Genomic DNA, 27,176 nt, shown 5'->3' with positions numbered 1-27,176 from the left:
GTGAATGCTTTTTCGTTTCTTTTGAAACTTTTTTAGGATTTCCCAGAATAAAAAATAAACAAGTATCCGATTATTAGATTTTCCCTCCCAGGCCATGGACATTCTCAATTTTGCAAAAATTTGTTTCCAGGAAACAAATCTTTCGGGCATGAAGGAATAATATAACACTTGAGAATTTAATGACAAAGTCAAGGACCATATCTGGACCTGCTGGATTAGACAGGAGAATCAATTTTGTATTAAAGATTTAATGGAATAATTATTGTGAGGCCGACAAACGGGATTTAGCAGCACTGTCGAATCTGGCGATATAGTAAAACTATTTCTCGCTATCTTCAACAAGAGCAAGAAAAGGGTTGGCATTTGGCAGAATTATTTTATCGCAGATTCTAGAAGCAAGAGTGGCTGTGAATTTCACTTAGAAATATCTGAAATTTTGGATATCTAAGGGACAGCATTAGCAACGATATACTCTAACCGCGCGAAGAGAGCAGGACAATGGTCAAATCAGACAAGCCAGATGAACAGGACAATGACTATTTCCTCAGGAACAAAAGAGGTTCAAAAGCAATGGAGCCATTAAGGGATTTAGAAGAATACCAGACGAAATTCCTGAATCTTAGGAGAATGTCAACTTAGTCAAGCGATCTTTGCTGGACTCTGTATGAAATGAAAAGCGAATTTTAAGAGCTGAAACAGAAAAATGAGAGATCAATACGATGGTGATCAAACGTCATGATAGAGACTCCAAAAAAATGAAGCCAGGAAAGGATTCCTCATATGCCAGTGGAATATGTACATTTATAATAAATAACAAGTAAGAAAACATTCAGAATTTTTTTCAGATAAATTGAAAGACGGTTTAATTAAAGATAAAACACAACCCTTTCTTTGTGGATCTGGTATTAGACAGGACTTGATAACCCATTTGATGTGGCAATAATATACCATCAGTAGTTATGTCTCATTCAGACAAATAATATCAAATAAACAGTTCAAAGTCACTGAGTGTACATATTGCGGAAGCTACTAACGTTAGCCATAGAATAGTAGCTGAGAGAAATCCTGGTAATCAATTCCAATACAGTTATTAAGGAGATGATAGTTACACTGAGTGGTAACTGAGATTTCACATGTGATCTAGACACGAAGATGACAGCGGACGCTGGGAAAAGACAAAAATTGTAGGATAAACAATGTTTATCCTATTTCATCTTATTTGTAGAACAGGATAAACAATATATTTCGTAATCCAGCGGGATGCCTAAAGCAGAAAAACTCCGTTAACAGAAGTAACAGCATGTTACTTGCTGTTAATGGCATGTTAAAATATAAACCTAAAACCAGTGCAGACGGTTATTATCACAGATATCTATATCTTTAGAAAAAGTCACATCTAAATGACTACAAATACCAGAGATTGCTTTGGTCTAGAGAAAATTACTGATTTTTCTCTCTTTTTTCTTTTTCGTCTTCACAGAATCTTTTTGGGGGGGAGGGGCTGAAGCTTCAGGGCGCACTCCTTAATTGATCTCACTCTCTGTTCTGTGCGTAAAAGAGTTCGATTCTTGTTACCAGTACCGAAGTTGAAAAACACCTACAGTTGGAACTAGTAGAACTTTTGACTTAATATGGTTAGAGAATGACGTTACGTGGTTTCTATCCATTTAGATTATAATATATTTAAATTACCACTTATACCACGTGTAATTTTAATATTTTATTTAGGTGTTACCTAAGCCAATATAGATTGAGTAACGTTTCAGGTATCTTGCCAATACCGTCATCGGACCTTGCTGCTGACCGAATCCTCCTACAGGAAGCTCAGACCTAAAATGGGTCTGAGCATTTGTGGTCTAGAGATCGTCGAATTACTCATGGGTAATTCGACGATCTCTAGACCACAAATCATATCAATGGAATCAACGTGGGTATTCAATAATTAGTAGTACGCACGGAACTTGATTTTGTTAATAAAAAGTAAGAAACGGCTACACTTCGAAGATCATTATGTTAACTTTGATTTCATCTAAATTTGGTTAGCATTTTTTGGAGCGATTTCTCTAAAAACAGTCCATTTTCCTCAGTAGCGTGATTAAGGGTGTGCCGAAGAAATATCCCCGAGCGTCACCAAGAAGGGCAACTCGGAGAAAACAAAACGGCAAAGTGTTGTTCGAGCGCATGCTTGAGAAGTGGGGTAAGAGGGCTGTAATGAGATCGTTCGCCACGTGATAAACTTTCTTTCTAAGTCTTAACTTGGAATGTCCAAAAGTTTATTGATTTAGTATCGCGTTTCAGGTAGCTGATTAATATTAATCATAATAACAGTAATAATAGTGCCTAATGAGAAGAAAAAGTGAAGAAATGTGTGAATTTATCAGAAATTACTTCGTACCGTGTCGCCTTTTGGTACTTCATTAGATTTAGTTAATGAAGCTGAATTTTTCAACAACTTTCAACTTCGTGTTCTTCAAAATCTGTGTCGAGTGAGTGCACTGATTAAGCGCAGGCAATTTCTGGGCATACGCAGAACTCCAAGTTCTAGTTAGTTGAAAAGGAAAAAAAATGATGGTAGACGGGATGGTAGTTCATACACCGCATCTTGATCGACTTCCTTCACTTATGGCGGAAAACCCTTCGTGCACTTACGATATATTTCTGTGATAGAGAAGAATAAGAACTAACTTCGGAATATACAAAAGAAAACCTCATTAGAATAACCTCTCGGTAAATTTACACGCATTTAATAAACTACTATTTCTTAGAATTTTCTTTGGGTAGCCCAGATCATTAAGCATCAGTGTAATATATCTTTAAATTGCAATTTAAGTCTATGATCAGTTTCTGTTTCAAGGGATGAAAACATTTTTCTAGTAGCAACAACCCTGTAACCTCACACGTACGCGAATATCTCGGCCAAGGCCTAAAAGAAATCTGTAAACGTCGTTGGTTGTCAGTTTTTGTTAGGCACATCAGCGACTGTCTTATGTCTTTTGACTCATACTGCGCCGTATATACACTGAAAGGACAGAATTCATGGGATACCTGGTTCCGACAACGCGGCGCTGGCACCCCTCTCGCTAGTCGACGAACCTTGGCAGGTATATAGATACACTGCATTCACGTGGACAGTAATTCGATGTCAGTATGGTTAAACGTCGTGGGTTAACCAACTTTGAAAGAGGGATGATAGCATGTACTCGACACATGGGTCACTATCACGGAGGTGGTACAGAAATTGCACTATTCCCGTTCTACAGGATCAAGAGTATCGGAAATTCGCCATTTCCAAAACAACATCTCATCTTGGACAGCGCTGTGGATGGAAAAAGGTGGTGGATGAACGTGGCCGTCGATTTCTGTCTTGTATTGTTTCAGCCAACCAGAGAGCGACAGTGGCACAAAACACCGCTGACTTCAACGAGGGAGGTGCCAGAAACGTCTCCACCAAAACCATCAGGCGATCATTAGCTGCAACAGATTATGGGAGCCGCCGACCCACCAGATTCCCATTGCTAACACCATGACACAGGACTCTATGCCTCAACTGTGCGAAAGAACATCGGCACTGGACCTTAGATGATTGGAGACGGATCTCCTGGACCGAAGTCCCGTTTCCAGTTCGAAGCGACGGGTGGGTGCCTATCTGGCGGAAACTGCGAAGCTGTGCACCCGTCATGTCAACAACGAACTGTTCAAGCAGTCGGTAATGGTCTGGGGCGTGTTCAACTGGCACACGTTGGGACCTAGGGACCATCTAGACGCATCTCTGAACGGTCCAGGTTACGTGTCCAACCTTGCAGACTGTCTGCATCCCTTCATGGTGATCGTGCATCCACAGGGCAATGGACTCTTCCAGGAGGACAATGCGTCTTCCCACAGAGCCGTGCTGACTAGAACATGGTCCGATAGAGCATTCCGCAGGTTTTACTACCGTGGAATGGCCTCCCCGTTCACCGGAAATTAACCCTGTGGAGCATCTTTGGGATGTTCTGGAAAGATCCGTTGAACTTTGGATCCTCTACCCAAGAATTCGACGGAATTATGGACAGCAAGCATGGATGGAATTAGTGGACTCAATGCCTCGCAGTATGACTGCCCTTATCTGAGCGAACGGTGGGCCTACCCGTTACTAGGTAGGTATCTCATGACTTCTGTACACTCAGTGTATTTTGTCTGTAAATTTCATCTGTGCTGTGGTATATCTGCCTGTTTGCTGGACGATAAACCGTGCTACGCTCGCACGAGACCGACTAATTCAGCTACATTGTGAAAAAAATTGCCAAAAATTCTTCACATCATTGATGGAATTACAATCCGGATCTTTTCCATCCGATGTGAGAGGACGTTGCTTATAAGCAACGTCCTACCCACGAGGGGCCAAAAGTACTATACTTTCGAGATGAATTTTATAATCAACGTGTGCCCACAGTTTTTTTTTTATTTTTATTTTATTTTCTTCAAAAATAGGACAGGACAGAGATTATAAACTACTAATCGTGAGGACACATTTTAATAGGAAAGTTCAAATTTCTTAAAGCGTAATTATGGCATAGAAAACTTAGCTAATGTAGCATACAGTAATTTAGTTCATTATAAGATCAACCGTTTTAAATTAATGACAAAAAAGGATCTTAATCATTAATTTTTTTTTCCTTCGTTAGACCGAACCAAAAAGATACCAAGAAATATCTCACGAGGATAAAATACTTTTATTTATTCAGAGAGCCTTTTCTTTCTAATCCAGCCCCCGATTTAAGAAACACTAAGAATGACTTCCACCTATCTGTTCCGACAGAACCTTCAAGATGCAAAAATTAAGTTTTTAGTTAAACGAGGACGTCAGATAACGGAACTTGGAGAATAATAATTTCATCCAATATGAATGAATTCAAAATGCTTTCAAAATGAATGAATTCAAAATGCTTTTCCACCCAGCGTTTGAGAATGGTGATTATAACCACTTAGCGTCATGAAAATGAAAGCCAAATTCTGATCTTTTTATTATAATTAGAACAGAATGAATTGTACGTGCATTTCTAAAATGATTTTATTCGTGACAGCCATTTTATTTTACCTTCTAACATTTATTTGTTGGCGTGTTCCTAGTGGACCAATGATTGCAGTACGATCCAAAAGGGAATACAATGCCGACTGCAGAACGAGTCTAAGATCTTGGGCTCACTTTTTTTTTTTAGAAAGAAATGGCGTGTAATCAATCCGCGAAAATGTTCTAGATATTCACAAAGCGTAACCATTCTCAGGAAGGTCTTTATATAAATGAAATTGCATCTATGGCATCGTGGGATGTAAAACGGTCTCAATCTAAATCAATTCCCCAAAACAAATCCGAAAATTCACTTATGTGGTTATGGTAAATCAAGTTATAACTTGGAGTTTGCACTTGAGGGCATTCTATTCTGTAAATCCCCTTGATACTTCGTTCAAGAGTTTTCTAGAAGAAAACTTGTAACAAATCGAATTATCAGAGAGCAAATGCACATCCAGTTCGCTTATTTTTGAAAAATATACTAATCAACGACTATTCTTGACTTCTCTTTATTTCTATAAGGAATAAACTTCTGAAGATTTGTAAGAAAAGAGGGTCCTAAACGCACGCTGAATATTAAAATCGAATGCTTTCATTGAAGGAAATTAAATGTGTTCAAACCTCATTATGAACAACTGCCAATAATACTAGAATGTACTCTGCTAATTAAGACGCAAAATTATTTGTTTGGATGTGATTATTATTTCGTGAACTTTCCTTAGGTGACTGCGAGATTTACATGTTAAAATCAACGAAATAATTACAGAGTTCCACGCAGTAGTTTATCAAAGGGAGAGTTTTCGTCAGACCAGATTAAATTTCTACTGATTATGAAAACCAATTTTTGAAGATGTTTTTTTATGGGTTTAATCAAGTCAACAACGCCAGAGGATATTTCATGGTATTTTATTAAGGTTCTATGGAATAAATTCGTCAAAGCACGCGATAGTGAGAGAGAAGAATTGAAGAGAATTCTTTTTATAAAAGACTGTAATTCATGGACAACAATCGCTTCATAAAAAGGTAACAGAACACCACATCCATAATATAGAAAAGCATTACTTTTGATAAAAAATATTGTCCCCATGATCAGTTTAATAGGATCACAGCATAATCAACAGTTAGCTACTTTGAGTTCGCCTTGGTTCAATTCGAATACATACGAAGGATTCTTTCCTGAATCGTCGCCAATAAACTTTTCAATTTGAGTTCATATTGAGACTGGAATTTATAAACTTTGGAATGTCATTATATTCATTCTGGCTATTTGCCCTTGACTGTGTAAGGTATCGCTGTTTCCAATTTGGTATGAGTTTGGTATCTGCGAAATTACGGATTTATCCCATTTCACTTGTCTGAAGAGGACTGGGCGCAAATTCTATCGGAGACGGGATAAATCCTTAAAATCGTCTGCAGTCGAGCTGTAGTTAGTCGATTTTAGACGGAGGGAACAGAGCCCCTTCCCCTTCACCTGAGTTATTCTGGTTTGCATGCTATAACTCGAATCCCAGTGGATGGATTTCTGATAAATTTTATATTTTTTCGTTAGAAAGATTTGTCAAGCCACCCGAAATTTCATTAAAATCTGACCAGAAATTCGACAATTATTTTATATCTTAAATATCGCGTTATCTTTGTATATAAATGGAAGCATGTTTGGGATGTTAGGATCAATTTCGATTAGATTGGATGTCAAAATCCATTCGGTTCGATTCGGATGTAACGCAATGCGTAAATTACCCAGAATGTTCGACTATGAATTCGGTGCACTATTACAAAACAGTCGATGTGCCAAGACTCTTCCAAACAACCAACCAACCATCATGGAGGGGAATGAATTTCCAGAATAGCAATCTCTTGTTCGGTCTTCACTGTACCATTAATGGTTGGTTGATGTGTTGTTTAATGGCCCAAGGGCTGCTAAGGCCATATTGTGCCTGTACCATTAATGATCATAGGGTCTGTTTTGCTACTATACCAAGTAGTAGTTAACACCCCAACGCTGATGACACCGATAACAACTCTTCAGTAGAAATAGGATGGTTACAACCAAACACATCTGCCAGAAATAAATTAATAAAAGTTGGCTTCACCAAAAAGACCGGTGGTGTTCAAAACTCCTAAGGATGCGCCAGCAGCTTCATATAATTGTACGGCTGCTATCTGCTAACTAAGTCAAGAGTTAATACCATTCTCTGTGCTTTCTCCCGGAATCGCGGGTTTCTCATCCAGCTAAACAAACTAACCTACTACACAATATACAAAATTTAAAAACAGCCAATAGCCTTACGGCCTTGGCTACCTTGGGATCAAATACTATAAATAACAATAACAGTTGTAATCCACACATAATGCGAGCTTTATAGACAAGATTACAAGGAATAGGGTATATTTCTTCAAGAGTCAAATACCATAACGATAAGATGAGTGACGATCCCTTGAACACTTCCTTTTACTTATGATTGCTGGCAAAATAACTCGTATTACTTTTTCTTCTATACATATATTCCTCTCTCACGGTGCTATTACGATAGATTCCAGAAGTTTTTATTCAAAGAAAATGATTTTCCATTGCAATTTGCTATCGAAGTTTTTCCGTATTTCTCATTCACGTACAGAAGTGTCGTTATTTTTGATAAACACGGTGTCCCAAAGAACCCGGACCTTTTCCCGGATCTTGTTAGATTAAGAATGTCAATAACCCGTGAACTGTAGAAAATAGACACGCAGTTTTCACCTACGAATTACTAAACGTTAAAAGTTTCTTCTTCGTCGATTTTTGTTCTTAATACGTAGTCTGGTACACTTCGATCAGTATTGCTAATGATTTCGAGTACGTCGAGATGCTAAACATAATTTCACGTGACCTTTTAGAACGCATCTCGGATGCAACTGTGTTGATAACAACTCTTGTTATAATTTCCAGTTCTTACACGTAAAACACATCTGCACTAGGTCCGTAGGAAAGTTCACTGTAGTTGCGAAGACTGACTGTGTGCATTCCCCTACTTAATCATGGCAACTACTGATTGGCAAGTATTAACGAACTTTCCATTCACCAACGACTACGGTGACTTCGATTTAGACAGTCAGCCAGTGCAGTGGGAGTTTTCCTGGTGAGTCACCATTATCCACAAAAAACATTATCCACTAACTGACAACTTGATTAGATACACCTGCCTAATAGCGAGGTCTCTTCCCTCCCCCTTTTAGCCTTCAGAATAGTCTGGATTCATCGTGATGAACTCAATGAGATGTTGGAAGCATGCCACAGGTATGCTGGTCAACTTTGACTCAGTTCCTTCCCACAGTTGTTGCAAATTAGATGGCTGTGCATCTCAACTCCGAAGAGCTGGTTCCATCTCATCCAACAGATACTCGATTGGATTGACATCTGCCGACTGGGAAGGCCACTTCAGTAATCTGAATTCATTATCATGTTCTTGAAAACAGGTTGCGTAATTTGGCCTTGTAGCATGGCGCATTATCCTGTTGGAAGAACCCAATTCGCAGATGGATACGCTGCAGACATGAAGTGATAACCTGGTCGGAAACAATTTCTAGACATTTCCAGATAAGATTATTCACAGTATTTGCATTAATTCATCGATATTATCTAACATTAAACTAAGGATACCCCTTAAGACCACTCGTAATAAAGTTATTTTCCATCTGATATGCAGGACACTTACTTTTTGGACGGACCATTACAATATATATCATTTTGTTCTTTTTACACCTTATTCAAATAAAATATATATTCAGCACTATCATAAGTTTTATTATTCATTTATCGCGTTTATCTACCACAGAGTACCACTTCTTTAAATACTTCTTTTTAATTTTTCAATATAAGGATGCAGTGTACATAATTTTAATCGAATTTTTCTTTTGAATATTATCATTCTCACAATTATTTATAAACGTACTGCACTTTGTTAATGGGCACACATCTGTGTTTTTAAATAAATGAATAGCCTGTGGAATCCAGACGTCGCTTCACTAGTATCAAGGAGCCCAATATGCACTACAAAAACGTTCACCGCACCATCAACACCACCAACTTGAATTGCTAACACCTAGCAGGATGGGTCCATGAACTCATGCTGTTTTCACCATATTCTGACCCTCCCAATTAGCGTCAAACAACAGCGACAGGAATTCGTCAGACTGGGAAACGTTTTTCCATTCCTCTGCTGTCCATTGATGGTATTTCTGCGCCCACTGCAAATATACCTCGTTTCTTTTTCATAGCCAGGAGTTCGGTTGCCGGCTACAACACCCCATCTGTGACAAGGTTGGACATTGAATACGTCCATCGCCTACTGATAATCTGCTATTAAGTGTACCCAATACGTCATGGATTTTAGTAAACTCCATCTCAATGTTTTAACTGGAAAAATATTCCAAAAATATATATAATAATAAGCAAAAATATGCACTTCCTTCTATTTTGAGAAGGAATACCTGGTAATTCTAAGCTAGTTTTTAGATTATTCTCTAAAACTCCGACAATTACTCGTTTGGAGAAGTCACAGTTCGAATGTTCCCTGATAGTGGAAGAATTTAAGACCTCTTTCATCGGGAATGAAATTAGAAATGAAAAAAAGTGAAACGCAAATTCTGGAAATATTCTTTCGAATGTTAAAACCAAAAATTTTTCTGCTATTCAAAAGCGGGACTGATAGCCATCCTCGTGGCGTGGGGAAGGTTGGAATTCGAATTAGCAATCATCTGAACGTTAAAAAACGCCAGGCCACGGACTACTAACCTTTGACTTGCGCTAAAAATACTCCTTATATTGTATATTTGTTTATTTTCTTTGTAAACTACATACATTTCTTTCTATAGTTTAAGACATTTGCTGGGTTTTAGTTTGATCCTTAGCTATTCGTATTCACGTTATATTTATAGCGGTCCAATCCTCACCCGTTTTTGTTTTTATCTCTGCAGTAATGCTGTATCGATATTATTAAACTGGAATTAACTGAGCAGAAACGTAGATATTTAAACTGTTTACATGCCCGCATAAGATCCTCTTCTGCATTTTACTATTAATAGAAAACTGCTATTTACTCTAAAGCAGTAAATATTTGAGGAATCGAATTCTTATTCAGATCAACTTCGGAAGTCAAAAGACGCTCAAGCATAATTTTCTTTAAAAACATAAGTGGAATAGAATTTCTAAAAAGAGTAGCATCACTACACTCAGAGTAAAGATTTTGTATTTAGAATGAAGTTCTCTACTCATATTTATTAATCTTTTAATTATTAAGTTGTTATGGCAATTAACATAAATACTAGTAGATGCAAACATACATTGCATAATCATCGATATGCAGATCAGCGCATATCTACAAATAACCTTTATTTACGTGAAAAACTAAAGCGTGCTGAAACATTTAGCTTTTATGACAGCTTTAGTCTCGATGGAATACTCTCCACCATATCCTCCAATATTATCGGCCACTTGGACTTCAAAGCAATGAAGGATTCAGTTCTATTCTTTGGACCGTCTCTGCTCCACGCATCTGACAATCCAATTCCTCCCAAAGTTCTATATTGGACTGATCGGAGTCAGTGCTGGCCAGTCCAACTTTTCGATACTCATTCCCTCAAACCAGTGTCGCAAAGCGCGCAGTATAGCTTGAAGCGTTCTTCTGCTGATGCAGGTATGGGGCTTCACCAACGTGCTGCCACCACGTAGGTAACGCATTATTGACGAGGACGTCTAGCTTGGCCTCATCATTCATGGTTTTATGCAAAACACCAAATGGTCCCAGGCCAAACCATGAGAAATAGTCCTAAACCATTACGTGCCTCTTTCAAATTTCATTGTCGGGATGATAAAGTTTGGCAAGTAGCTTTCTCCGGGTTTGTATCCTGCACCCAGACACGACCGTCGGACTATGTACCGTGACTCGTCTTTCCAGAGCACAGTTTTTCATTGGTCTACGATCCAAGAATGGCAGGCCTTATACCAAGTTAGTCGGTGTCTGGAATTAGTCGGATTAATAGCTTGTGGACGGTTGCATGACCGTAGTAACCCATATCACGCAGCGCTCTGCGCACTGTACTGGTTCTGACATGTATCCCATCGTCTCACTGAGGGACCATGTGTACTGCGACAACAACGACCTGCGTGTCGAGTGGACGATCTTTTGCAGAGCTTTCCTGTCATGTTCCGTCAGCTTCGGAGGTTTCCAGGTCGTTTCGTGACGTTTCAGCACCAGTCTGCTTCCATTTACAGATCACGCCATAGCGTGTTTGTCGAACGGTGCCAGTGGATTCCTACAAAAAAATTGGTGACACTGCGAAGATGCAAGACACTGCAAAGTATAAGTTATTGTTGGGTACTGTGAGTTGTGTTGGTCTTTTGTTTGTTGTTCATCTGGTCACTTGGGAGGCACGATCACCAAGGAAAGCACCTACCAGCATCCGTCCACGGCACGAGGAGCTGGGCCAGGACAGTAGGAGGGACATATGACGGAGCCTACTCTCCAGTAAAACAAGGAAAGAGAGACCAGGAAAAGAAATGGAGAGACAGTTGGATATAAAGGTGGAGGAAAGGAGGGAACATACAGAAGGTGTCCCCAGACGAGCAGAAGTATGAAACCACTAGTGGATAGAGAGCCCTATAGAAGAGTTGATAAAAGTGGAGAAAACTGTAGGGCATAACCAATTATCGATCCAGAGATCCTCATTTCTCTTGAAAATGTCACGTACAGACCGATTACTTATGACACCCTATTATCATTCCGCGCTGCAAGTCTGTTAACTCTGTCGATCGCGGTACCTTGCATTCACAGTCGTACTGCTGTCTCTTCGAAGGCCTACACACATTTATAGTGTATCTGACGTGGTGCTTGGGTAGGACATGACCTTTTATCAGCGGAGGGATATTCCAATATTAATGGCAGGGAAGTATAGAAGCTACTATAATAGAAAAATTCTCTAAGCGGTTGAAGATCATTAGTTAGAGACCCTCTTTTTCTCATTCTTGTACCTTTCACCCACATAATTCGTGGTAACAAATACTTAGGAAATGCGTTTCTTTGACCAACAGTTTGTTGATGAGAATGGAGTGGATTTGTAGAGTGAATGCTCACGGAATATCTAATGAATGACCTTGACCCGTCTATAAAAATTCATTTGGCTATAATGGATGTAAGAGGGTTGTTGACGTTAAATGCGTTTCAGTCCAATTACATTATAAAAACAAATGTCCTTGGTCGTTTTGGCCTTCTTAATAATCCCTGTGGATGCTTGTATGGCTACCATGATCTTTTTTCTGTTACTTTAAAGGAACCCGAGGTGAACATTAACTCGGAACGGTATGCTAAAACTTTGAACAACCTCCAACTCATTATAAAATGGAAGCGACTGGGAAAATTGAGAGAAGGAACTTTCCTGCTTCATGAAAAACATACTTTCCCCTCCTGATTCAGGTTTTGCTTCGAAAGATGCTATATATGACGCACAGCCAGCGTAAATTCAGATTTTCATTATGTGGCTTTCGTGTTTTTGTCCGTTGAATGCTTCGAAAGGACATCGCTTCGATTCGGATGCCAAAGTCAAAACAGTGTGGAAAAATCATTCGTCCACAAAGAAAAGATTTGTTTTTGAAGAAGGGATACACATATATATTGTTGTTTGTTACAGAGGCCTTCGCAATTTTATAACTCGTCAGGTGCTTGGGGTAGTGAGTGCTTGCCACCCTTCGAGTAGGTGATTTAAAACGAAGAATGACAAATTCTGAAAAGTTTCCTTTATGGCAGCCGACTTTCAGACTTCCCTGAATGTGCCGATGATGGCTGCAGTTGCGTTTTACAGTCAGATTCCTTTCTTAAAACTTACCATAAATAAATTGTAAGTATTGTAGGACAATTGTGCATGTATGTTGGAGGCAAAACTACCTTTGAAACAACCACTTACATGCATATTTCCTTCGAGTTTTTGAAAGAAAAATGAAAGCGCCTCTGCCGAGACCAGATAATTACAGTTCCCAGTGCACAAAACTTTTAAGACAGAATTGATCCAATCTGTTACTGATATGGAACTTCAGACATTTTTAAAAAGAGTGAAAAGTACGCGTTTAGCGAACATTACATGTACTGGAACAACATTTTAGAGAAGTAAACGTACTTTATCTGTGGACATTAGTCCATCACAAATGCTATACAATTCCCGCTATTCTGATGAAATCAAATGTGACTGTAATCAGCAACTAGAGGACCCGCTCAATGAAATCGCCCAGAAAAGATGGTTAACTCACCCCCCCCCCGTCTGAACTTCCTTCCACCTTCAATTGATTTTTAGATTAACATTACAGGAATCTGTAAAATAATAATAATGAACAAGAACAGCCAACTCCATCCGAAGTCGTTCATCGAGAGACTAACCATAGCCCGGAAAAAAGGTGGAAGGAGTTTGACTGATCTCACTGATCAAGAGAGGAAGGAGATTTAGAATCCGCGGGATTGCTTCCAAGAAAACACAGAGCCAATCCACCAACCTATAAGGAAGATATACAAAACGGTCCACAACACCAACCTTCATGTTAGCCATCCAAGACCAGGTAATCAACACACCAGGAGCTACAGAAGATACATCGCTAAGGACCCTGGAATGACAGATGACACACATCGACGATCCAGCACATCACTGCGGGATGTAGGGCTATTGCCAAGATAGCGTACACTTAGACACGACCAGGATAATATATCAGAAGCTAGCGCAAAAATACCGGTTGATCAAAGAAAGTGTGTCGTATTACAAGTACGAAACTATACTGGGACCGCGCCATACTAATGGACAAGACGATCCCACACAACAGACCAGACAAAGCTCATCGATAAGAAGGAAATGGTTCCCTATCTGGTTGACAAAGTCCTTTACCTCATGGGTTTTTCCGGAGGTTGCTGGTCTCCAGCACCCTCTAGAAAACCTACGAGGAGATCAAGAAATACACAGACCTAAGAGAAGAAGTCAAAGAAATGTGGCATATGGAACAAGCAATGATCATCCTGATCACCGTGTCAATTCTCGGCATGGTGCCAAACATCCTCCATAAGAACCTAGCAAAAATAGGCTCCCAGAGAACACCTACATGGAACTCCAGAAAGCACGATCCTAAACACCTGTAGGATAGTCAGATAGTTCCTCGACCAACACTAATAACAGTAATCGGACATAACCAACCACCACATACACTTGGTAGCAGTATTGTCAAGGGATGGAAAATTCCCATAAAGGAGAAAGTTTAATAATAAAATTATTTTCTAGAAGGGCATTACTAAACATTCTCGCTCCCGCTGTTCAAAAGATAATCAGAAAAATCAGCAAAATCAAACACAGACAAAAATATTCATAAGCCATAATGACAACAAATCTCTTCTGGAATTGCGACATTGTTTTAGGAGAGGGAACTGCTCGTGACATCCTGGATACTCAACCCTATCACCCTGAGCAGGACCAATGATGTTTAACTTTGCTGATCGAAAAAAAACAGCAAAGTATGATACGATTAATACTGAAATTCGAAAGATATTATTTACGAAATGATTCTTATTTAAGTACAAACTTTATTTTCTTCTGGACCCGACCCCGTTCCAATTTTGTAAATTTACAAGGACCAATCCATGGGCGAATTTCAGAATGACAGCCGAAGGAATCTTTTTATTTGATGCGGTTCTCTCCATCTAACCGAAATTATCTTAGGACAAAGGTATACATAACATGGACGGGTGATTGAATGGATGGCTGAACACCGACGGAATTAGTGCGCGGATTAGTGAAGCAATCGTTTTACCGATTGTTCTGTGGTAGAAGCCTGAAGGAGGTATCTGAGAACAAAAGTATCTCGCATAACGGGATATTTAATTAATATGGAACGTTCTGTTATTGTATATCGCCTGCTTTTCTAGAAATTTTATAGTCAAACAGAAAAATAAAGTTTGATGCAGCAATTTTTGCTTGGTGGCTAATTAAAATATAAACTGGAAATTAACAAAACCAAATTCCGTGTCATTTCACACCTGCCAGGGGCAAATATACATCGATACACCCTCAAGTTGTTTCAATTTATACGTTTCCTTTCGCTCGGAATATTATTTTAATATCCAGTCTTTTATATCGAGTAATTATGGACAAACTGGGTAATCGAGAAATGAATCTTCATTCCCAGAGACAATTAAAACAAATGACAATTAAAAAGCCAAACGGATTTCTAATTCTTATGGGAAAGGAACAAAAACGTTGAATAACTTTTGTTAAGGAAAAATGATCGCTCTTCTACCTAAGCAATTAACTGACATCTCGTGAAATAATACTTCACTATAAAATTGGGTTATTGACCAATATATTAAACTTTGCTGGATTTAAATCGAATAAAGATAGAATAACTGGTCGAATCTCACGGAAGGCTCGCTCAGTCGATGTCATTGAGTTGCTCTAATAAAGACAAAATTTCCTTTTCAGCTGAAATCGCCAAATAGCGACGTCTCTAGAAAAGCTTTAAGAAAACCAGAAGGAAAGTTCTATTTCAAACCAAAGTGGCCAATTTCTTAGCCTTCTCTAATTAAGACGTTTAACAAAGAGTTTCAAACTATCTACAAAGATGGGAGATTAACCTGTTGAACTTCCAGGCAGGTATAAATATCTTCTTACCTCTTTCGGAGATTGTCTTGTGCTTTGAGTTTTAAGATCTTTTTATCGTCTGCCACTAGTAGCCCTTCTAGATGGTCAAATCTGATGTACCTCGAACCCTATAGATGATTAGTCCAGCGGATAATGTCTGTAAAACAATTGTCACACACCAGCCTGCAAAGACGCTTCTATCGGTGGTCCTGTCTTTTATACAGCAATATGTGCCTACGCTTCGAAACATATTCATACACACAAACACACCTGAAGCTCACAACGCGCGCTCCGTTCGCTACATCCAACACGCACGCGCATTTGTCATGACTGGTACACCCATTAAAACTCTCTCCTTCTCTCTCGCTCCTTAGTAATCGGGCTGAAGTCGAATTCACATCCTCCAAACTTCCTCTTCACATTCTCTAAACTTTGTTGAATATTTTTACCTTAGAAGCCAAGAATTCGATTAAATTTGAACCCAAGACAGAGAGAGGGAAACTAGATATGACATATCGAATGTAATTGTTATTTATTTCAGTTTTTGTTATGTGGATGATTGTCACTTGCTTGCGTACCTCTTATTGAATTTTTGGCTTCTTGTCAAACGAAGGGTATCTTTAAGGGTATCCAAGTATGCAAAACTGGACACGGATATCGCTGTTAGCTGAAATTTCTCCCAAATGATCTTTTTCAGCTAAAATGCCTTTCAGATGACGTACAGCACAAAATCATCGATCAATGTCAGACCACAAAATCCTCAGGATTGCGTTTTTTTATAAATTATTACAATACATGCATTGTGTTCAACACGATCTAACTGGTTATACCATCTCCATCATAATCATTTTTAAAGAAATACATAAATCTGTGAAAATCTTTGCCTCTCAGCAGGATAATCGATGTCAGATGCATTTAAAATGTTTTTTTGTACGAATTGTAAATTCCTTTTTGTTAAGAAATAACCGGACCTTCAAAAATTCTTTTTCTTGTATATATTTCTCTTTCATGATTGGTTTGTGTATCTAGGAAGAGAAAAATAGGAGCACCCGGAGAGAAAAGTAAAAGGCTGCCTGTTTGTTATCCCTCTATCTGTAGAACGATCTTCTTTTTTCAATGAATTTCTTGTCGTAAATAAACGACTCTTTCTAATGCCTCTCCTCGTACATCACTCTTTCTCCCCCCCCCCCCGGATGTTTGTGTTTAATTGCTCCTTAGAGTAAAGGCTTTGTGGTCTGATATTTATCTGTTTGAAATCCTTCAGAAAAGTAAATTCTTTTTCGTTTCTATGGTGCTAAGACGCTTATTGAAAATGCAGATGATGGCAAAGATGCATTTAAATAAGAATTGAAAACTAATTTCCTTCAAATTGAAGCAAAGTGGAGACTTATTGTGGCACTCGAACCTCTATTGTTTTTCATTTAAAAAGAAGTATAAGCTAAAGTAATGCACTCCTTCCAGACTCGAGGGAAGGAGATTTAAGTCTGTTTTACTTATCCTGATATAGCATTAAAACTAGTTGATAAAAAAGTCAAAAAAGTAATTAGTTTAAAATTAAAGAACAGTTCTTCAAAAGAGAACAGAGCGATCCTCAAATAAAGTCTTATATTTTATTTTAAAAGTATATAATTTACGATTTACTTATGTTTTCTGTCATTAACTTTAAGAGCACTTCACTAATTAAAGTGAAGGAAACTTTGAAAATAAAATATGAAATGCGCAGAAGAATAAGCTGGTATTTTTATATACGAGCTCGTATGGATTTTTGGTGGAAAAAATAATCAGTTTGGGATTCTCTCCAGCAGTAGCGAATCAAGTCCGAAAGCGAAGAGATAGCTCAAAAATAAAATGGGTGGTGGGCGAACAAGTTGAATTGATGCGCCTACGAAGTTTCAATGAGGTTTAATCGCCTCCCACAGCTGTAGTTTTTTTTTTGCTGCAACTTTTTCAACCACAGTCAAGTTCACGGGTGCTGCGACAGTCAAGAAAACATGTGGGAGACGAAGAATACTTGGGAGGGATCGACGATCTTTAAGAGGTTGGTGAGGCCATCCCAAAAGTGGGGTTTGCAAAACTATGAGGTATGATATCCACTCTTTAAGATTGAGTACAGATTATTCAGGTTATTTTTAACCGAGTGAGGAATTTTACAGTGCTGAAGAAAAATTATTGCAAGAGTGGTTCACTGTCCTAACAACGAAGTTAATGGAGATTATTTCATAGTATGGGGATTGTATTTTGAACTAGGACCGTTGGTCACAACGTACATAGAATCCTCACGGCCATACCATACATTGAAAATTTAGGAGAATCCCTGTTATCTACACTGACAATTCTTCGGAAATGAATCCTGTCTGTAGACTAGATTCATTCCCGAAGAATATCAGTATGACAACGCTCTGAGTTGCTAGGATACATCTATAGGAAAGGTGTACTGTAGAACTGACATAAATAGCAGGATTATCAGCCTAATCTCGTGAATGTTTGTGAGAAGCCCGTACTACTCAAGAACCGACCAATCTCTCTCTCTCTCTCTCTCTCTCTCTCTCTCTCTCATTGTGCAGCTGAAGAATACTTCGGAGAAGTGAAATAAACTGTCAGCTCTACTATCGTAAATTGGTCAAAAATATCACTTGCAAAGAACCATATATATCGAAATTCATAAAAATGCATCTGAGGAGCACAAAAAAAATGGAAAAGAAGGTAAGAGATTAATTAAGGTAATAAAAAGCTTCAAAAGTGTAAGGTTAAGTAGAAAGAGTAGCTAAGAGGACTGATGAAATAGCTGAGAATTTAAGAAATCAGCTCAATTCAATGATATCCACATTTGAACCTTATTCTATTGCAATTGAAGAAAGGACAGACATTCGAGATATTGCTCAACTGGCCATTTTTATTCGTGGGTGTGATGTGAACGTGAAAGTAAGTGAAGAGCTTATAGAAATTATTCCTATTCATGATACCACTGGAGCTGATATGTTTGGTGCACTCGTGGAAATTCTGAATAAATATGAATTACTATTGAACGAGTTGGTTTCTCTTGCAATTGATGGACGCACATGCCATGACGGGTATTACTAAGGGTGTTGTTGAAAAACTAAAAGAAACAAGCAAACAACATGGTAATAATCACTTCGAACATTTTCATTGCATTATTCGCCAGCAAGTATTAGGTTCCAAGGTTTTAAATATCGGACATGTTTATTTTAATATAAACAAAATATTGAAGCTAATACAGAACAGCTTATACGGCCCGTGGTGCACAACGAGTTTGACATGCCTGGTATACACCTGCCTTTTTCATGAAGTGACGAACTCCTGCAGTTAAAGCATCACATCACGTGTTCCATGCGATATAAAGCAGGTGGGCAAATATGCGGAGGGATGTAGTGCAATTCACTGCAAGAATGGGAAAACGAAATAGGTAAGTGAGTAGCAGAATAATCAGCGCAAAACGCACCAGTATAAGTATCTCGAAACTTACACCCTATAATGAGATTTTTCTCAACCAATCACCAATAGATATTTCCGACAACTGCGATCCTCTGGAGGAAACAGTTTGTTAATGTGAAAAGCCAACGGAGGCTAACAGGACTTCGACACCTTAACAGGAAGGCTACAGTCAATCAAATAACTATGACAGAAATCGCAAAAAACTAGATTCTATCCAACGTTCTATGTTCTTAACCTTTACAAGAACTTGTTGCACTGTAAGCACCCCTGTTCTCCAGGTCCTGACTGGCTGAATGCCCATCCACCTTGAAATCATCAAGAGCGGACTACACCATAAACTCAGAAAAGGGATCCCTTGCACAGTCGCTGGCATTCAGCTTGACATGACGAACGACCCAAAACAAGAAAAGAGAAGGATAGCAGACAAACTACGTGAAATATGACAAGATCACTGGCATTCGACAACAAAAAGGTGCTGTAACCAAAAAGTTTATTCCAACTATCACTGACATACCCAAATCCTCCTCCTCCTCCCTGATTTACTCCAGGTCTCCAAGTCACCTTCCTGCTTACACATGGCCCATTTACACATAAACTAACCAAGCTTGGAATTGAAGAAAATCCATTCTGTCTCTGTGGTAGTGAAGAAAACTGGGAACATGTCATGTATCTCTGCCCCCAGTATGACGACTACCCGACTAGACTATTCACGAAGTTACAGGAAAATCCCCGAAATTCTGAGCACCTTTTTCTCATGGAAAACTTCTATATAGTTCTCATTGAGTTCGCTCAAGATGTATTCCAGAGAAGGAATTCTACCCACTTGAGGCACACAATACCAATTCCAGGGCAATCCAACTGGCGACACTAACTCTTCGCACTTTTTTTTGACACCTGAATACCTTTGGGTTGGTCGGGTGCCACTGAAATTGTTTGTTTGTTATTTGGTTTTTAGGAGCATTAGCAACTAAGGCCATAATTGCTCCGGGATATGCGGTGGTCATTCCCTGAACTTTCCGCATCCTCCGTATTTGGTGGTGACGGGCTGGAACCGCGGTCTAATCAAGGAGCGTGTGCTACGCACTGCTGCTGCTCCTTCCCACCTGGCTACGGAGGTGCCTGCCACTGAAATATGCCAGATGTGGGATGCCAACATTGCGCTCTCCTTTGCAGATCTTCCTTGTTCCGCAATCTGTCTTCCTTCCCCTGGCAATGGGTGGGCTCCCAGAGGTGATTCCTAGTTCTACCCCCCCCCCCCCCACACACACACTGATTCCACCTCATACTATCTTCTCCGTTCAATCAACCATTTTTTTTTTTTTTTTTTGTTCTCACTCAGGAAGCTCAGGCTGCCCCTGACGGAGAGTAGCCAAAGTACTGTGGACAGCCGGGCCACCTCCCAATGGTGGTGGCGGGCAGCGTGGAGTCCCGCTAGGAGCCTTGCAGCCAAGCAACCAGAACGTTACAACAGAACCCAACACGACACTTTACACATACAACACACTACTCTGCAACCAAAACGGACTCCATTCTCCTCAAGGGTGCCCTAGATTACAGGAGACCCCCACAGATTAAGACTGATGGCGTCACACTACTACTTTCTAAGGAACTTAGATACCTGGGAGTAATACTGGACCCCACTCTCTCCCAGGCACAATTGAAATACATCCGTAAGAAGATACGGGGCTATACAGCCCTTGTTACCAGAGTCGCAAAAAGGGACCAGAGATTGAAAAAGAAGACCCTCAAGCTTTTCTACGAAGCCGCCTACCTGCCGATAGCTACCCGTGCTTCCGGAGCATGGTATCGCAAAGTTACCATGGCTGTAAATCGTAGAATCCTCGACTATCCATAGAGCCATGCTGCTCACTATAACCCAGGCCTGCAGCACAGTAAGCACACACGCGCTGCAGGTGGGAACCCTACCTTTAGACCTCGAAGTAGCTAAATGTGGAGTATTATATGAACTCCCCAAGGGAAGCGCCTGTATCTTCGGCGGCTTCGACGCAGATCCAACCACAAACCGTTTGACTGAGAAAAAGAGACTTACAAATCACCTCATGCAGACCTGGCAAACCAGATGGGAGAAGTCACCAAACGATTCTTCCCCAAAGTTGGAAAACTCTACCCAATGGCTCCAGCATGGTTCACGCCGGGAATCCACGCGACCTTCCTGCTAACAGGACATGGTGCCTTTAAGGCTAAGCTTAAAGCACTGGACATTACAGATGAGCCTACTTGCTGCTGTGGAGAGTTGGAACCACCTCACGCATGAATGCCAGGTGTATTCTGATGACCTCTGCTTCCAGCTCATCACCCGGATCACCTTTTTGCCCCGAGATAGAGAACAACACCTCCTGGACGGGAGGCAGGAATATATTGCCTTCTCCAAGTTCGCTGAAGATTTGTACTGAAGACGGGACCTGAACGCACACTAGCCACATAATGGCTAGAAGCGAAGACGTGCACAACACCAAAGATGACCTACCGAGCAACCATGAAAATAGACAAAAAATCTGAATAAAGGACGAATAGCAGCCGTTCTGGTGGCCTGAGTCGAGCACTAGCCTGGCTCTCCTTTAACACCCCTTCCTGGCAGGGGGACGAGACGACCAGTCGCCTCGCCCCCTGCTACCCCACCTTTCCTTCTGGTAAGGCATGGGCATGCCTCACTGACCACCTGGAGGAATCTCCTCTGTCTCCTCCATACTTCTGCCTTTTCCCCCCACTCTACCTATACATGACGCGAACGCCCTACACACTAATTTTAATCTAGCCCAATCTCGACCTAATTATCTCACGCACTGTCCTGTTCCTGCCATATGAATGCATGCACACGTGCTGTATGCAAACATCCAAGGTAATTACGACTGCAATGGTTGCGTATATATTTGTGTCACTGTTGTGTATATGTGCATATATATGTATGTTCTTATGTGTACATAAGTTTTTTTTTTAGGTCCTAGCCGCCGAAATCTCAGAAAATTACGCGATAGGACCTGTCAGAGTAACTTAAGCCTACTGGATTCCTGGTCTACCTCCACGGGGCGAAGGTGGGGCAACGCTGGGTTCCAGCAGGGGTCCACGGCTAAATGACCAGATGAACAACGGTACACGAAATTACACGGGTACAATACCCACACACTTTTAAACTCCTGGCATTCCCAGCAAACTGGTTCACCCACAAAGAAAAAAACGCGGAGATGAGGGGAGACCCCTGGTGCAGCATGACAACAATATACCTTACACCACGCTACACTTTTTCTGGCTTTTTCAGAGGTTCTGTATACTTCACAAGAGTACTGATGGCGCAGATGTGGGAACCCACAGATCTGCCAGCCAAGTGGTGCCAAGAAGAATCCAGACCATGTTCTGGAGGCTAAAAGGGCAAATGGAGTAGCAACTTTACTAGGTGTGCCTAGTAAAGTTGCTACTCCATGCATATCGGCTCAGTAAATTGCGTGTATTCTGTGGTCCGTTTGTCTATTTTCTTGGATGAAAAACCATACTGTCCTCGTTTGAGACTGACTGACTATAAACAAAGTGTCTCATCGGTGAAGAAATTTAAACTAAATGCTAAAATATCTTCGAAAACAGCTGACTGACAGAACGTTTTTCTTTTATGAGAACCAGCCAATCACAGAACTAACAACTGTTTCCGTGTCTTATTATACACCCTTTCTCTATACATGCTTAGCATGCACAGTTCATTCAAACTTTGCAAAGACATTGGTCGAATATGTTAGTTTCGACTTAGTAACTCGTGGTTGCGAAATTGTTGTTGTAATAGAAAGGCCATGTTGCTCTGTGTATATTGTGTGTGATTGATGGTCGAAAAACCCGAGTTTCCTAGAGAAAAAAAACCACCTACCCTCACACCTGAGACCGATTAACTCAGCCATGGAGTGAATAAAGCTCATACGTCCCTGGTGTCATATGTATCCATCAAACAAGGAATAGAGACAAAATGGTAGTGGTGTACAAGATAATTGCATTGTTTCGATAGTTGAATAGAAATCTCTCATATTAGGGGCCGCCTGAGAACTATTTCAGCTACCTGTGTATTGTGCCCATAAACTGCGCTTGTTTTCTGGTCGATTTGCCTGTTTATCTGGATAAACATTCAAAGAATACGGGCGGAGGGGGTGCATTGATATTCACGCCTGAGAATGAACTAAGCGTTGAGTGAAAAAAAAAAAAAATCTTCTCGTCATTGATGGGATTCGAACCGTAGGCGTTATTCGCCCTATGTGGAGAAAACCGTGATTATAACCATTTGTTGGTGTAATCGGTTGTCTATTCGTGGGATGAAAAACCATAAAACTCTCTCCTGAAACAAATTAGTTCAATCTCTTTAAAAAATCCCATCAAAGTTCCTTCCAATTCGACTGGTATCGAACCGTATTGAACCCGTAAATCCAGCACTACTCCTGCAGGACACTCCACTACAATGCATTCGATTATCTCTAGACACCAAAGTTCACGGTATGATATTTAATAATGAAAGACTCTTTGCTATCCATATTGTTTTGTTTTCTATACATATAATGAAGTGTTCACTTTCATTGAAATTGAAGCGAGAGCAGCTGGTGACGTTTTAACACCTGATGTCCCATTTTTAAAAACGTTCAAAGTACTTCAGCAAGGGCAGTTTACTTTTATTGATCTACCGCAATCAACATACGCAGGCACACAGTGTTCTCATTATCCCATCGATTCGTTTTACTGTGCCGTGTATTGCTAGCATCCGTTTTGTTTATCAAAATTCGTTATAGCAAGATATTTTCTTTATCACGCGTTAGAATGCCATTGGAAGAAAGAAGTGAACGTAGGCGTTACTCATTTATCTTCTTTCGGGTTTGCTGTTCGAACTTTGTGGTTCTTCTCATAACGAACTCGATCCCAACGGTAATAGATACTTCACAATAATAATTCAGTGGTGCCTCGCAATTCGACTGTAATCCGTCGCCGAATTAGAGTCGAATTGCGAATTTGTGGATCAATATTTTCCATATAAGTTTATGGCAAATTGGTTAATTTGTTGTCGGAGAGAAATACAATATTATTGACTATATTCTACCATATAACAAACTAAATTACAAAATACATAATGAGTACATACATTTCATTGAGTCTTAGATGTTGGAAGGATGTTTTATTTATCTTGTTCTACCTTTTCTCTTCTCGGCTTGAATGGGGATGAATTGATCAAGGGTGGACTGTCTCTCCCTCTTTTCAAGATAGCCTTGAAGTGATGCATAGTAGTGTTGTTAAACAAGTCTGTCATTCTAGTTACAGCAGCAGTGTTGGGGTGCCATTTTAAACAAGCAGACTGCACCTTCTCCCAATGGAATAAAATTTCTTTAATGGCAGCTATTGGCATCGGCCCTTTTTCCCTGTCTTCTTCACGTGAAATTTCCTTTTTCTCTCTCTTTTGCTTCCTGTTTGCTGAGTGTTTTGAGTTCTTCGACGGTTGGTTCGTCATCGTGATCCTCCATAAGCTCTTCCACATCAGCCTCATCAACTTCTATGTCGAGGTTCTCCGCCGTCGAAATGATTTCTCGCATGGCCGCAGCTGCTTCTGATTCTTCAGCGGCTTGGACTGCACTGTTGTCATCCCGAAAAAAAGAAGGAACGAGTTTCTTCCAGGATGCACGAAGGGTCCTCTGCGTCACTCCTTCCCAGGCAGTTTTAATAAAGGAAATGGCGTGAAGAATATTGAACTCAGTCTTCCAGAACTCCTGTGTCTTATCAGAAGAATGAGTCACGTCGAAAAGCTGTGAAAACAAAGCCTTGGTGTAAAGTTTTTTAAAACAGGCAATTACTTCTTGGTCCATGGGTTGGATCAGCGATGTGGTGTTTGGAGGCAAAAACTGGACTTGGATGAAATCAAAGTCAATTTCAAGAATGTTCGCCAAGTCTTGGGGGGGGGGGGTGATTAGCATTGTCAAGAATCAGCAATGTTTTCAAAGGTAAATTGTTGTCAATGAGGAATTTTTTTACGCTCGGGGCAAACTCCTCAAAAATCCAATCTTTGAAGACTTTCTGGTCTACCCAGGCTTTTGCATTGGATCTCCACATCACTGGCAGTTTGGACTTGCTGAATTTCTTCCCAAAGAACCGAGGATTTTTAGAGTGGTAAACGAGAAGTGACTTTACTTTAAAGTCTCTGCTTGCATTTGCTGCCAATAACAAGGTAAGCCTATCTTTCATAGGCTTATGTCCTGGGAGCGTCACTTCTTGCGTGATGTATGTTCGATTTGGTAAGCGCTTCCAAGATAACCTAGTTTCATCCTCGTTAAAAATTTGCTGCGGCAAGTAGCCTTCCTTCATGATTAAATCTTCAATTTTTCTCATAAATTCTTCTGCAGGCTTTTATCTGCACTAGCTGCTTCCCCATGTCTGAGAACACTATGGATACCTGTTCTACCTTTGAATCTGTGAAACCACCCACGACTTGCCTTGAATTCATCAGTTTGATCTGAGATACGTCCTGGAATTTTCTTCTGCAATTTTTCAATAATTAACCTAGCCTTCTCACAGATCATTGCCTGAGTTACTGGATCTCCTTCCATCTGTCTTTCTCTAATCCAGGTAAGAAGCAGCTTTTCCATTTATTCACTGATTAAAGATCTGTTTCTGTCAGAAATTTTCATTGCTCCAGCGAACACCCTAGCACCTATAATCTTGTCTCTTTGTTGCCAAAAAGTTGCCACGGTTGACCTAGGGATGCCATACTCTTGAGCTACATCTGTAATTGTTCTACCTAACGTAGCTGAACGATTGTAGGATCTATTCCCGCTTTATCTATCATTGGAGGCACCACTGTACTTATTTTTATAGGCTACAAGAATAGTGGGAAAGATATACTGAAGGCGCAAACTCACTTTATGACACCAGAGATACTAAGACGTGTTTGTCTTTTGTAATGACAGTACACGGAAGTAGGGAAATTCTTTTAAGTTTCGTATTTAATGCATTCATAAAGTTAACAAGCTAACAATATTACGAATTTTAGATCTTGAAAGGTTAAAAGCTTGAAAATTGAAGGAATAATCTCTTACCCCATTTCCATGATAAAGAAGAATTAAAATTCGTACAACTCAATCTGAAGTTCGGTGCTTTCATCCATTATGCAGGCAGCATCTGTTTTTCAAGTTTCTTTGGAAGTTTACTATGAAGATCAGCTAAATAAATTGTAAATCAGTTGTTATATTAATTATTAATTGTTTAAAATTTAATATTAATAAACATTAACGTACACATCACTTTGTTAGATCGATGTACTTAATAAACTGGCCACGTAGTGTTTTATTTCTCACTTTAAATGATAAGATTTATTACAAATAATAGCGATATCTATTAAGTAATATTATTAGTTATGTATTGCTCAAATGACATTATAAATTAGCTGCTACATCGGATTTAGCATGGCTGTGTCTGGGATTTCATTTATAGCGTAATAAACCTTCACGATTAGATCCATATTACAAGATCACCTTATACGATATGTTTCGAAAATTGTGGGTGGCTGTTTCCATTAAATTTCTAATACCCACAGGGAACAGACAGAGCAATAGAAACGTCTATTAATTTGTCAGTTCCTCAGGAGGCAAACAAATTAATAAGCAAGTGTAATCCTTTATGGGACACAGCGTATTCCTTATTGCTTTAGGGTATGCAAATCGAAATAAATTAATGTATATATGCTGACTTCTCGAGACTCCTGCTTGGCCTACTTGTGGAACATTTTGACAGTGAAAAAGATTTCATAGGTTCCTAGAGAGAAGTCATACACAGTGGTCTCTAAGATGTTAGGAGCAGAAATATGTCTTCAGAAAGTGTTTCAGTGGATGGAAACCCCGAGGATCACCGGCATTTAACTTTGAAAACGCGCAGCAGGAGAAATATACGCTGCTTTCGACAACTGATGGCAGCAGTCTGTCCTAAAAATGGCCCTCAGGGATCTGCACATTACTGAGTAGAAGTGGAGCATCTCCCGTAGATGGAGTACGCAGACAATCGTCGTCAGATG

General features: G+C 39.8%; 1 protein-coding gene across 2 annotated transcripts in view; it reads right to left on the bottom strand.

The window, feature by feature from the left end:
• The window catches only part of LOC150077258 (uncharacterized), a 165,074-nt gene extending 138,747 nt beyond the window's left edge, over window positions 1-26,327 (bottom strand). Inside the window, exon 1 of one of the 2 annotated variants that reach the window (XM_090386461.1) lies at window positions 26,206-26,327. The gene's annotated coding sequence lies outside the window, so the exon portion shown is untranslated. Of the gene's footprint in view, window positions 1-15,718; window positions 15,901-26,205 lie in introns of those variants that run through there. The other variant, XM_090386460.1, reaches the window with a different exon arrangement.
• Between the last annotated feature and the right edge of the window lie 849 nt (window positions 26,328-27,176).

Source organism: Mastigoproctus giganteus, chromosome 12 (genome assembly GCF_048544385.1).
Source record: "Mastigoproctus giganteus isolate SK-2022 chromosome 12, ASM4854438v1, whole genome shotgun sequence".
Lineage (NCBI taxonomy): Eukaryota > Metazoa > Arthropoda > Arachnida > Uropygi > Thelyphonidae > Mastigoproctus > Mastigoproctus giganteus.
Note: the sequence above shows the minus strand (reverse complement) of the source record. Positions and strands in the feature narration are given on the sequence as shown.